The 12,663-nt window shown below is 37.1% G+C and overlaps 2 non-coding genes across 2 annotated transcripts; both read right to left on the minus strand.

The window, feature by feature from the left end:
- Positions 1-1,063: 1,063 nt before the first annotated feature.
- Positions 1,064-1,135, minus strand: TRNAC-GCA (transfer RNA cysteine (anticodon GCA)). Its single transcript has one exon. It is a non-coding gene; the product is annotated as a tRNA-Cys (tRNA).
- Positions 1,136-8,714: 7,579 nt separating this feature from the next.
- On the minus strand, positions 8,715-8,786 carry TRNAC-GCA (transfer RNA cysteine (anticodon GCA)). Its single transcript has one exon. It is a non-coding gene; the product is annotated as a tRNA-Cys (tRNA).
- Between the last annotated feature and the right edge of the window lie 3,877 nt (positions 8,787-12,663).

A 12,663-nucleotide genomic window follows, 5' to 3' on the forward strand; every position in this document is an offset into this window, starting at 1 on the left:
GTAGAAATGTGTTGCTCATTACATAAAATGCTAAGATTGTAAATGTTTACTTCAATTTATTTAATTAAAGACATATTTCTACAGGTAAAACAGTTGGACAAGGGGGCACCCAGATTTGAACTAGTGACCTTTTGATCTGCAGTGAAATGCTCTACTCCGGAGCTATACCCCCATTTCTGAAATGTTCACCTTTATTTATTCAGTAATATGTACAAAGTGGAAGCAACATGCAATCACCATCAAAGCAAAGCATTTTCAGCCACCAAACCCTCCTTATAAGTATATGGGGTGCGAAGGATGTCCTTTATGTGCCTTGGTAAAATACAGTGAGGTTTCCATTGCAAGAATTCATACATTTCGTATCACATGTAGATCTTGGAACATGGAAAAAAAATCTTTTGTCAAATGCACAAATTCTGCAAAATGCAACTGCTTCTCTACTGCAGTTTATTGATTTTGTGCTAAGAGCATAGTTAAACCCAATTGTTCATTGTTTTGTATATGAAATGATGATATATCTTATTGTTTCTATTGTTTCTTACAGTGCATTGGGTTGAAAAACATTTTAACAGGATCTATTGAAGAGGGTATATGGTTATGAAACGGGGACTTCTTGAACTGGATTCCTACGCTCTACCACTGAGTTAAACCCTTGAATGCTGAAAATTGCCCTTTTTTAAAAAGGTGATAGAGTGGGTGACTGTATGGAACTTGTAGAACGAATGACATCAGTGCACTTCTGGTCAGCTGTACAAATTAATACATTTCATTAAGGGCATATTATTGGTTTCCACCACAGTTTTATAACATTCATATGAGCTTCCAATGGACTATTTCAAACTGATAATATCACCAGTAGAACTTGGGTGAATGTAAAACACAGCTTGTATCATACGAAGAAATCCTTAACAGTTTCATGGTGTTTACCCTATGTTTCAGGAGATGATCAGGAGTATTTCTAATGTAGAAATGTGTTGCTCATTACATAAAATGCAAAGATTGTAAATGTTTTCTTCAATTTATTTAATTAAAAAAATATTTCTACAGGTAAAACAGTTGAACAAGGGTGCACCCAGATTTGAACTAGGGACCTCTTGATCTGCAGTCAAATGCTCTACCACTGAGCTATACCCCCAGTTCTGAAAAGTTCACCTTTATTAATTCAGTAATATGTACAAAGTTCAAGCAACATGCAATCACCATCAAAGCAATGCGTTTTCAGCCACCAAACCCTCCTTATAAGTATATGGGGTGCGAAGGTTGTCCTTTATCTGCCTTGGTAAAATACAGTAAGGTTTCCATTGCAAGAATTCATACATTTCGTATCACATGTAGATCTTGGAACATGGAAAAAAAATCTTTTGTCAAATGCACAAATTCTGAAAAATGTAACTGCTTCTCTACTGCAGTTTGTTGATTTTGTGCTAAGAGCATAGTTAAACCCAATTGTTCATTGTTTTGTATATGAAATGATTATATATCTTATTGTTTCTTACAGTGCATTGGGTTGAAAAACATTTAACAGGATCTATTGAAGAGGGTATATGGTTATGAAACAGGGACTTCTTGAACTACACTCCTACGCTCTACCACTGACATAAACCCTTGAATGTTGAAAACTGCCCTTTTTTAAAAAGGTGATAGAGTGGGTGACTCTAAGGAACGTGTAGAACTAATGGCATCAGTGCACTTCTGGTCAGCTGTACAAGTTAATACATTTCATTAAGGGCATATTATTGGTTTCCACCACAGTTTTATAACATTCATATGAGCTTCCAATGGACTATTTCAAACTGATAATATCACCAGTAGAACTTGGGTGAATGTAAAACACAGCTTGTATCATACGAAGAAATCCTAAACAGTTTCATGGTGTTTACCTAATGTTTCAGGAGATGATCCGGAGTATTTCAAATGTAGAAATGTGTTGCTCATTACATAAAATGCTAAGAATGTAAATGTTTACTTCAATTTATTTAATTAAAAACATATTTCTAGAGGTAAAACAGTTGGACAAAGGGGGCACCCAGATTTGAACTAGTGACCTTTTGATCTGCAGTGAAATGCTCTACTCCGGAGCTATACCCCCATTTCTGAAATGTTCACCTTTATTTATTCAGTAATATGTACAAAGTGGAAGCAACATGCAATCGCCATCAAAGCAAAGCATTTTCAGCCACCAAACCCTCCTTATAAGTATATGGGGTGCGAAGGATGTCCTTTATGTGCCTTGGTAAAATACAGTGAGGTTTCCATTGCAAGAATTCATACATTTCGTATCACATGTAGATCTTGGAACATGGAAAAAAATCTTTTGTCAAATGCACAAATTCTGCAAAATGCAACTGCTTCTCTACTGCAGTTTGTTGATTTTGTGCTAAGAGCATAGTTAAACCCAATTGTTCATTGTTTTATATATGAAATGATGATATATCCTATTGTTTCTTAGAGTGCATTGGGTTGAAAAACATTTTAACAGGATCTATTGAAGAGGGTATATGGTTATGAAACAGGGACTTCTTGCAAAGCACTCCTACGCTCTACCACTGACATAAACCCTTGAATGCTGAAAACTGCCCTTTTTTAAAAAAGTGATAGAGTGGGTGACTGTATGGAACTTGTAGAACTAATGACATCAGTGCACTTCTGGTCAGCTGTACAAATTAATACATTTCATTAAGGGCATATTATTGGTTTCCACCACAGTTTTATAACATTCATATGAGCTTCCAATGGACTATTTCAAACTGATAATATCACCAGTAGAACTTGGGTGAATGTAAAACACAGCTTGTATCATACGAAGAAATCCTAAACAGTTTCATGGTGTTTACGTAATGTTTCAGGAGATGATCCGGAGTATTTCAAATGTAGAAATGTGTTGCTCATTACATAAAATGCTAAGATTGTAAATGTTTACTTCAATTTATTTAATTAAAAACATATTTCTACAGGTAAAACAGTTGAACAAGGGGGCACCCAGATTTGAACTAGGGACCTCTTGATCTGAAGTCGAATGCTCTACCACTGAGCTATACCCCCAGGTCTGAAAAGTTCACCTTTATTAATTCAGTAATATGTACAAAGTGCAAGCAACATGCAATTACCATCAAAGCAATGCATTTTCAGACACCAAACCCTACTTATAAGTATATGGGGTGCGAAGGATGTCCTTTATCTGCCTTGGTAAAATACAGTAAGGTTTCCATTGCAAGAATTCATACATTTCGTATCACATGTAGATCTTGGTACATGGAAAAAAAATCTTTTTTCAAATGCACAAATTCTGAAAAATGTAACTGCTTCTCTACTGCAGTTTGTTGATTTTGTGCTAAGAGCATAGTTAAACCCAATTGTTCATTCTTTTGTATATGAAATGATGATATATCTTATTGTTTCTATTGTTTCTTACAGTGCATTGGGTTGAAAAACATTTAACAGGATCTATTGAAGAGGGTATATGGTTATGAAACAGGGAATTCTTGAACTACACTCCTACGCTCTACCACTGACATAAACCCTTGAATGTTGAAAACTGCCCTTTTTTAAAAAGGTGATAGACTGGGTGACTCTATGGTACTTGTAGAACTAATGGCATCAGTGCACTTCTGGTCAGCTGTACAAATTAATACATTTCATTAAGGGCATATTATTGGTTTCCACCACAGTTTTATAACATTCATAAGAGCTTCCAATGGACTATTTCAAACTGATCATATCACCAGTAGAACTTGGGTGAATGTAAAACACAGCTTGTATCATATGAAGAAATCCTAAACAGCTTAATGGTGTTTACCCTATGTTTCAGGTGATGATCAGGAGTATTTCAAATGTAGAAATGTGTTGCTCATTACATAAAATGCTAAGATTGTAAATGTTTACTTCAATTTATTTAATTAAAGACATATTTCTACAGGTAAAACAGTTGGACAAGGGGGCACCCAGATTTGAACTAGTGACCTTTTGATCTGCAGTGAAATGCTCTACTCCGGAGCTATACCCCCATTTCTGAAATGTTCACCTTTATTTATTCAGTAATATGTACAAAGTGGAAGCAACATGCAATCACCATCAAAGCAAAGCATTTTCAGCCACCAAACCCTCCTTATAAGTATATGGGGTGCGAAGGATGTCCTTTATGTGCCTTGGTAAAATACAGTGAGGTTTCCATTGCAAGAATTCATACATTTCGTATCACATGTAGATCTTGGAACATGGAAAAAAAATCTTTTGTCAAATGCACAAATTCTGCAAAATGCAACTGCTTCTCTACTGCAGTTTATTGATTTTGTGCTAAGAGCATAGTTAAACCCAATTGTTCATTCTTTTTTATATGAAATGATGATATATCTTATTGTTTCTATTGTTTCTTACAGTGCATTGGGTTGAAAAACATTTAACAGGATCTATTGAAGAGGGTATATGGTTATGAAACAGGGACTTCTTGAACTGCATTCCTACCCTCTACCACTGAGTTAAACCCTTGAATGCTGAAAACTGCCCTTTCTTAAAAAGGTGATAGAGTGGGTGACTGTATGGAACTTGTAGAACTCATGACATCAGTGCACTTCTGGTCAGCTGTACAAATTAATACATTTCATTAATGGCATATTATTGGTTTCCACCACAGTTTTATAACATTCATATGAGCTTCCAATGGACTATTTCAAACTGATAATATCACCAGTAGAACTTGGGTGAATGTAAAACACAGCTTGTATCATATGAAGAAAACCTAAACAGTCTCATGGTGTTTACCCTATGTTTCAGGAGATGATCAGGAGTATTTCTAATGTAGAAATGTGTTGCTCATTGCCTAAAATGCTAAGATTGTAAATGTTTTCTTCAATTTATTTAATTAAAAAAATATTTCTACAGGTAAAACAGTTGAACAAGGGGGTACCCAGATTTGAAGTAGGGACCTCTTGACCTGCAGTCAAATGCTCTACCACTGAGCTATACCCCCAGTTCTGAAAAATTCACCTTTATTAATTCAGTAATATGTACAAAGTGCAAGCAACATGCAATCACCATCAAAGCAATGCATTTTCAGCCACCAAACCCTCCTTATAAGTATATGGGGTGCGAAGGATGTCCTTTATCTGCCTTGGTAAAATACAGTAAGGTTTCCATTGCAAGAATTCATACATTTCGTATCACATGTAGATCTTGGAACATGGAAAAAAAATCTTTTTGTCAAATGCAGAAATTCTGAAAAATGTAACTGCTTCTCTACTGCAGTTTGTTGATTTTGTGCTAAGAGCATAGTTAAACCCAATTGTTCATTGTTTTGTATATGAAATGATTATATATATTATTGTTTCTTACAGTGCATTGGGTTGAAAAACATTTAACAGGATCTATTGAAGAGGGTATATGGTTATGAAACAGGGACTTCTTGAACTACACTCCTACGCTCTACCACTGACATAAACCCTTTAATGTTGAAAACTGCCCTTTTTTAAAAAGGTGATAGAGTGGGTGACTCTATGGAACTTGTAGAACTAATGGCATCAGTGCACTTCTGGTCAGCTGTACAAATTAATACATTTCATTAAGGGCATATTATTGGTTTCCACCACAGTTTTATAACATTCATAAGAGCTTCCAATGGACTATTTCAAACTGATCATATCACCAGTAGAACTTGGGTGAATGTAAAACACAGCTTGTATCATATGAAGAAATCCTAAACAGCTTAATGGTGTTTACCCTATGTTTCAGGTGATGATCAGGAGTATTTCAAATGTAGAAATGTGTTGCTCATTACATAAAATGCTAAGATTGTAAATGTCTACTTCAATTTCTTTAATTAAAAAAATATTTCTACAGGTAAAACAGTTGAACAAGGGGGGCTCCCAGTTTTGAACTAGGGACCTCTTGATCTGCAGTCAAATGCTCTATCACTGAGCTATATCCCCAGTTCTGAAAAGTCCACTTTTATTAATTCAGTAATATGTACAAAGTGCAAGCAACATGCAATCACCATCAAAGCAATGCATTTTCAGCCACCAAACCCTCCTTATAAGTATATGGGGTGCGAAGGATGTCCTTTATCTGCCTTGGTAAAATACAGTGAGGTTTCCATTGCAGGAATTCATACATTTTGTATCACATGTAGATCTTGGAACATGGAAAACAAATCTTTTGTCAAAAGCACAAATTCTGCAAAATGTAACTGCTTCTCTACTGCAGTTTGTTGATTTTGTGCTAAGAGCATAGTTAAACCCAATTGTTCATTGTTTTGTATATGAAATGATGATATATCCTTTTGTTTCTTACAGTGCATTGGGTTGAAAAACATTTTAACAGGATCTATTGAAGAGGGTATATGGTTATGAAACAGGGACTTCTTGAACTGCACTCCTACCCTCTACCACTGACATAAACCCTTGAATGCTGAAAACTGGTCTTTTTTAAAAAGGTGATAGAGTGGAGTGGGTGACTGTATTTAACTTGTAGGACTAATGACATCAGTGCACTTCTGGTCAGCTGTACAAATTCATACATTTCATTAAGGGCATATTATTGGTTTCCACCACAGTTTTATAACATTCATAAGAGCTTCCAATGGACTATTTCAAACTGATCATATCACCAGTAGAACTTGGGTGAATGTAAAACACAGCTTGTATCATATGAAGAAATCCTAAACAGCTTAATGGTGTTTACCCTATGTTTCAGGTGATGATCAGGAGTATTTCAAATGTAGAAATGTGTTGCTCATTACATAAAATGCTAAGATTGTAAATGTTTACTTCAATTTATTTAATTAAAAACACATTTCTACAGGTAAAACAGTTGGACAACAGGGCACCCAGATTTGAACTAGGGACCTTTTGATCTGCAGTGAAATGCTCTACCCGTGAGCTATACCCCCATTTCTGCAATGTTCACCGTTATTTATTCAGTAATATGTACAAAGTGGAAGCAACATGCAATCACCATCAAAGCATAGCATTTTCAGCCACAAACCCTCCTTATAAATATATGGGGTGCGAAGGATGTCCTTTATCTGCCTTGGTAAAATACAGTGAGGTTTCCATTGCAAGAATTCATAGATTTCGTATCACATGTAGATCTTGGAACATGGAAAAAAAATCTTTTGTCAAATGCACAAATTCTGCAAAATGTAACTGCTTCTCTACTGCAGTTTGTTGATTTTGTGCTAAGAGCATAGTTAAACCCAATTGTTCATTCTTTTGTATATGAAATGATGATATATCTTATTGTTTCTTACAGTGCATTGGGTTGAAAAACATTTTAACAGGATCTATTGAAGAGGGTATATGGTTATGAAACAGGGACTTCTTGAACTGCATTCCTACGCTCTACCACTGAGTTAAACCCTTGAATGCTGAAAACTGCCCTTTTTTAAAAAGGTGATAGAGTGGGTGACTGTATGGAACTTGTAGAACTAATGACATCAGTGCACTTCTGGTCAGCTGTACAAATTAATACATTTCATTAAGGGCATATTATTGGTTTCCACCACAGTTTTATAACATTCATATGAGCTTCCAATGGACTATTTCAAACTGATAATATCACCAGTAGAACTTGGGTGAATGTAAAACACAGCTTGTATCATACAAAGAAATCCTAAACAGTTTCATGGTGTTTACCCTATGTTTGAGGAGATGATCAGGTGTATTTCAAATGTAGAAATGTGTTGCTCATTACATAAAATGCTAAGATTGTAAATGTTTACTTCAATTTATTTAATTAAAAACATATTTCTACAGGTAAAACGGTAGGTCAAAGGGGCACCCAGATTTGAACTAGGGACCTTCTGATTTGCAGTGAAATGCTCTACCCCTGAGCTATACCCCCATTTCTGAAATATTCACCTTTATTTATTCAGTAATATGTACAAAGTGGAAGCAACATGCAATCACCATCAAAGCAATGCATTTTCAGCCACCAGACCCTCCTTATAAGTATAAGGGGTACAAAAGATGTCCTTTATCTGCCTTGGTAAAATACAGTGAGGTTTCCATTGCAAGAATTCATACATTTCGTATCACATGTAGATCTTGGAACATGGAAAAAAAATCTTTTGTCAAATGCACAAATTCTGCAAAATGTAACTGCTTCTCTCCTGCAATTGGTTGATTTTGTGCTAAGAGCATAGTTAAACCCAAGTGTTCATTGTTTTGTATATGAAATGATGATATATCTTATTGTTTCTTACAGTGCATTGGGTTGAAAAGCATTTAACAGGATCTATTGAAGAGGGTATATGGTTATGAAACAGGGACTTCTTGAACTGCATTCCTACCCTCTACCACTGAGTTAAACCCTTGAATGCTGAAAACTGCCCTTTCTTAAAAAGGTGATAGAGTGGGTGACTGTATGGAACTTGTAGAACTAATGACATCAGTGCACTTCTGGTCAGCTGTACAAATTAATACATTTCATTAATGGCATATTATTGGTTTCCACCACAGTTTTATAACATTCATATGAGCTTCCAATGGACTATTTCAAACTGATAATATCACCAGTAGAACTTGGGTGAATGTAAAACACAGCTTGTATCATATGAAGAAAACCTAAACAGTTTCATGGTGTTTACCCTATGTTTCAGGAGATGATCAGGAGTATTTCTAATGTAGAAATGTGTTGCTCAGTACCTAAAATGCTAAGATTGTAAATGTTTTCTTCAATTTATTTAATTAAAAAAATATTTCCACAGGTAAAACTGTTGAACAAGGGGGCACCCAGATTTGAACTAGGGACCTCTTGGTCTGCAGTCAAATGCTCTACCACTGAGCTATACCCCCAGTTCTGAAAAGTTCACCTTTATTAATTCAGTAATATGTACAAAGTGCAAACAACATGCAATCACCATCAAAGCAATGCATTTTCAGCCACCAAACCCTCCTTATAAGTATATGGGGTGCGAAGGATGTCCTTTATCTGCCTTGGTAAAATACAGTAAGGTTTCCATTGCAAGAATTCATACATTTCGTATCACATGTAGATCTTGGAACATGGAAAAAAAATCTTTTGTCAAATGCACAAATTCTGAAAAATGTAACTGTTTCTCTACTGCAGTTTGTTGATTTTGTGCTAAGAGCACAGTTAAACCCAATTGTTCATTGTTTTGTATATGAAATGATGATATATCTTATTGTTTCTTACCATGCATTGGGTTGAAAAACATTTTAACAGGATCGATTGATGTAACGCTCACCTGATTCTCGCAGAGGCGCCGGTCTTGACTGGGCGACTACCGTATCTTCAAAGGTGATGTGTAGCACCCGGTTGGCTCTTTGGGCTGGACCTCTGTGCACTGTATGCCTGACGTGTAGAGTAAGATGTCTGCAGATAGAAAATATGGGGTTAATGAACTGGGGTTATTGGGGTGTCCCTATCTCTTTCCTCTTCTCCTCTCCTGTAGACCCCCAAAGGTTAACGCTCTCACCTTAGGTAAGTGAATGCCGAGCTCTCCATCTGCCTCGGGGCAGGGTGCTGTAACCAGTTTCTTCACTGGATAGGTAGCGCAGGCCTCTTGACTTCAGAGGACTGCTGTCCGTCGTTTACTGCACGAACGGTAAGTTTCGAGTCATTCAAATGTCTTTAAAGTCTTTAGTAATGATGTCTCTTGTTTTGCAGGGTTCCGGCGATGGCGGATGACGGGCTGAAGTGAGTTGAAGATGGAGCCCGTGTGATGAATAGAAGCGCCTGGAAGCACGTAAGTAAGCGCTTGTTACCTGCTTCACTATGCGCTCTAACTGTCTTTTTATTTTGCAGGTACGAGTTCGGAGCGGCTGCAGGGTGCCGGAATACCCACTGGATTAGATGTGGAAAGGAGTAATGGCACGTGAGTATTAAAGTTCCCCAATGTCTTTAAACGCACCTTGTTTTGTCTTTCAGATGCGGGATGCAGTGCCGAAGGCCTCCGGAGCGTGCGAAGAGTTGGTAAACTTTTGTCTTTCAGATGCCGGAATGCAGTGTGAAGACCTCCGGAGCGCATGAAGAGTAGGTAAGCCTTTGCCTTTCAGATGCCGGAATGCTAACCTGTTCTTTCTTGTCTTTATAGGTGTTGCTGAAGACTGGATTCAGGATGGTAAGCCTTTGCCTTTCAGATGCCGGAATGCTAACCTGTTCTTTCTTGTCTTTATAGGTGTTGCTGAAGACTGGATTCAGGATGGTAAGCCTTTTTCCTTAGACCCAGGACCGGATGCAGAAGACACGATGAGCGTTCTGCTGCAGAGGTTGCAGAGTAACGCAAAGCAAGATTCATCCACCGGGTGTGGTTTAAATAGCCTCCTGTAGTGCTTAGGTGTCTCCTTCAACAGCCACGCCTAAGTAAGAAAAGAGTTCCTGGTAAGAAAAGAGTTCCTGCCTTCCAGAAGAGTTCCAGTGTTCTGAATCTAGGGAGTGGCTCCAGCCCCACCCAACAGGAAAAGTAGTTCCAAACAGAAGAGGATCAGAGGCTCAACTGGCAGGCAAGTAAGCAGCATGGTCTGCTGAAGGTAAGTCCACCCAAGCATTATGAGCCCGGCGCTTCCAGCGCTGGGACTGGGCATATTTATGAGCCTGGTGCCTCTGGCGCCAGGACTGGGTCCAAAAGGTCCCAATTGGGACTGGTTGGCACTCGGAACCTGGGTTATGGATCTGCTTCCAAGGGAGTTGGGAAAACCCTGACCTTTTGGAAGCAGAGATCATGACAATTGAAGAGGGTATATGGTTATGAAACGGGGACTTCTTGAACTGCATTCCTACGCTCTACCACTGAGTTAAACCCTTGAATGCTGAAAACTGCCCTTTTTTAAAAAGGTGATAGAGTGGGTGACTGTATGGAACTTGTAGAACTAATGACATCAGTGCACTTCTGGTCAGCTGTACAAATTAATACATTTCATTAAGGGCATATTATTGGTTTCCACCACAGTTTTATAACATTCATATGAGCTTCCAATGGACTATTTCAAACTGATAATATCACCAGTAGAACTTGGGTGAATGTAAAACACAGCTTGTATCATACGAAGAAATCCTAAACAGTTTCATGGTGTTTACCCTATATTTCAGGAGATGATCAGGAGTATTTCAAATGTAGAAATGTGTTGCTCATTACATAAAATGCTAAGATTGTAAATGTTTACTTCAATTTATTTAATTAAAAACATATTTCTACAGGTAAAACAGTTGGACAAGGGGGCACCCAGATTTGAACTAGGGACCTTTTGACCTGCAGTGAAATGCTCTACCCCTGAGCTATACCCCCATTTCTGAAATGTTCACCTTTATTTATTCAGTAATATGTACAAAGTGGACGCAACATGCAATCACCATCAAAGCAATGCATTTGCAGCCACCAAACCATCCTTATAAGTGTATGAGGTGCAAAGGATGTACTTTATCTGCCTTGGTAAAATACAGTGAGGTTTCCATTGCAAGAATTCATACATTTCGTATCACATGTAGTTCTTGGAACATGGAAAAAAAACTTTTGTCAAATGCACAAATTCTGCAAAATCTAACTGCTTCTCTACTGCAGTTTGTTGATTTTGTGCTAAGAGCATAGTTAAACCCAATTGTTCATTGTTTTGTATATGAAATGATGATATATCTTATTGTTTCTTACAGTGCATTAGGTTGAAAAACATTCTAACAGGATCTATTGAAGAGGGTATATGGTTATTAAACAGGGACTTCTTGAACTGCATTCCTACGCTCTACCACTGAGTTAAACCCTTGAATGCTGAAAACTGCCCTTTTTTAAAAAGGTGATAGAGTGGGTGACTGTATGGAACTTGTAGAACTAATGACATCAGTGCACTTCTGGGCAGCTGTATAAATTAATACATTTCCTTAAGGGCATATTATTGGTTTCCACCACAGTTTTATAACATTCATATGAGCTTCCAATGGACTATTTCAAACTGATAATATCACCAGTAGAACTTGGGTGAATGTAAAACACAGCTTATATCATATGAAGAAATCCTAAACAGTTTCATGGTGTTTACCCTATGTTTGCAGAGATGATCAGGAGTATTTCAAATGTAGAAATGTGTTGCTCATTACATAAAATGCTAAGATTGTAAATGTTTTCTTCAATTTATTTAATAAAAAAAATATTTCTACAGGTAAAACAGTTGAACAAGGGGTCACCCAAATTTGAACTAGAGACCTCTAGATCTGGAGTCAAATGCTCTACCACTGAGCTATACCCCCAGTTCTGAAAAGTTCCCCTTTATTAATTCAGTGATATGTTCAAAGTGCAAGCAACATGCAATCACCATCATAGCAATGCATTTGCAGCCACCAAACCCTCCTTATAAGTATATGAGGTGCAAAGGATGTCCTTTATCTGCCTTGGTAAAATACAGTGAGGTTTCCATTGCAAGAATTCATACATTTCGTATCACATGTAGATCTTGGAACATGGAAAAAAAATTTTTGTCAAATGAACAAATTCTGCAAAACGTAACTGCTTCTCTACTGCAGTTTGTTGATTTTGGGCTAAGAGCATAGTTAAACCCAATGTTCATTGTTTTGTATATGAAATGATGATATATCCTATTGTTTCTTACAGTGCATTGGGTTGAAAAACATTTTAACAGGATCTATTGAAGAGGGTATATGGTTATGAAACTGGGACTTCTTGAACTACACTCCTACGCTCTACCACTGACATAAACCCTT

This window comes from Ambystoma mexicanum, unplaced genomic scaffold, assembly GCF_040938575.1.
Source record: "Ambystoma mexicanum isolate Mex_15411 unplaced genomic scaffold, UKY_AmexF1_1 Mex_scaf84, whole genome shotgun sequence".
In the NCBI taxonomy this organism is placed as follows: Eukaryota; Metazoa; Chordata; class Amphibia; order Caudata; family Ambystomatidae; genus Ambystoma; species Ambystoma mexicanum.